This window comes from Otolemur garnettii, unplaced genomic scaffold (genome assembly GCF_000181295.1).
Source record: "Otolemur garnettii isolate 467f Iridium unplaced genomic scaffold, OtoGar3 scaffold00002, whole genome shotgun sequence".
NCBI lineage: Eukaryota > Metazoa > Chordata > Mammalia > Primates > Galagidae > Otolemur > Otolemur garnettii.
The window spans coordinates 49,596,598-49,598,088 of record NW_003852397.1 but is presented as its reverse complement, the minus strand read 5'-3'; positions in this window follow the sequence as shown (position 1 = coordinate 49,598,088).

Genomic DNA, 1,491 nt, shown 5'->3' with positions numbered 1-1,491 from the left:
TTCTCTTGCCTCAGCCTCCCAAGTTAGCTGGGAGTACAGGCGCCCGCCACAATGTCCAGCTATTTTTGGTTGTAGTTGTCATTGTTGTTTGGCAGGCCTGGGCTAGGTTCTAACCCACCAGCCTCTGTATATGTGGCTGGCGCCCTAGCCATTGAGCTACAGGCGCTGAGCCTCAATACTGATTTTGTAGCAGTGAAAGTCTACGCCATTTATTCATTCCTGTTTCAGCCTAACCCTGTCCTTCATTCATTCCACCTGCAGCAGAATTCAAGGGCTCCCTCTTACCTAAAAATGTTAACTCAAACTGCTTAACCTGATGGCCAAGCCCAAGACCCTCTCTGCTCTCTCCCTAGTCTCCCTATTCAGCATCAAATCCCATTGCTCTTCCACACAAGCTCCACATCACGAACATTCACCAGCCTTAGCTGCTTAGAACCCATATGGCTTCTGCCTGGTGACAGTTCCAATTCAGCCTTTTCCCTCTTTGGAGGACTCTTGATAGAGTGCTTTTTTTGTTTGGAGACAGAGTCTTACTGTGTTACCCTGGGTAGAGTGCTATGGCATCACACCTCACAGCAATCTCAAACTCTTGGGCTCAAGCAATCCTCTTGCCTTAGCCTCCAGAGTAGCCAGGAATACAAGAGCCCACCAAAACGCCCAGCTATTTTTTATTCAGAGACAGGGTCTGGCTCGGCGCACGTAGCACAGTGGTTATGGTGCCAGCCACATACACGGATGCTGGCAGGTTTGAACCTGGCCCAGGCCAGCTAAACAATAACCACAGCTGCAACAGAAAATAGCTAGGCTTTGTGGCATGCACCTGTAGTCCCAGCTACTTGGGAAGCTGAGGAAAGAGAATCACTTAAGCCCAAGAGTTTGAGGTTGCTGTGAGCTGTGACTCCCCAGCACTCTAGTGAGGGCGATATAATGAGACTCTGTCTCAAAGGAAAAAAAAAAAGACACAGGGTCTCACTCTTGCTTAGGCTGGTGTCAAACTATTGAGCTCAAGCAATCCTCCTGCCTCTGCCTCCCAAAGTGCTGGGATTACAGACATGAGTCACTGTACCCACCCTTCTCATGGAGTTCAGTTGTTCCTTCCTTAGAATCTGGGCTGAACCATGACTACTTTGACCAATAAAGTAGGGAAGAAGTAATGCAATGCCTGTTTCAGGCCTAACCTTTAATGGAATTGGCAGTGTCTACCTTGGTCTTTATAGTCACAGTTACCGCGTACAAAGTCTGACTTCCCTTCTCAATGGGCCATATGAAGAAGGTCAGAGTCTACATGGAAAAGGAGAGGAGACTCGGCGCCTGTGGCTCAAGCGGCCAGCCACATACACTTAAGGTGGCGGGTTCAAATCCCCAGCCCGGCCCGCCAAACAACAATGATGGCTGCAACCAAAAAATGACCAGGCGTTGTGGCAGGTGCCTGTAGTCCCAGCTACTTGGGAGGCTGAGGCAGGAGACTCGCTTGAGCCCAGGAGTTGGAGG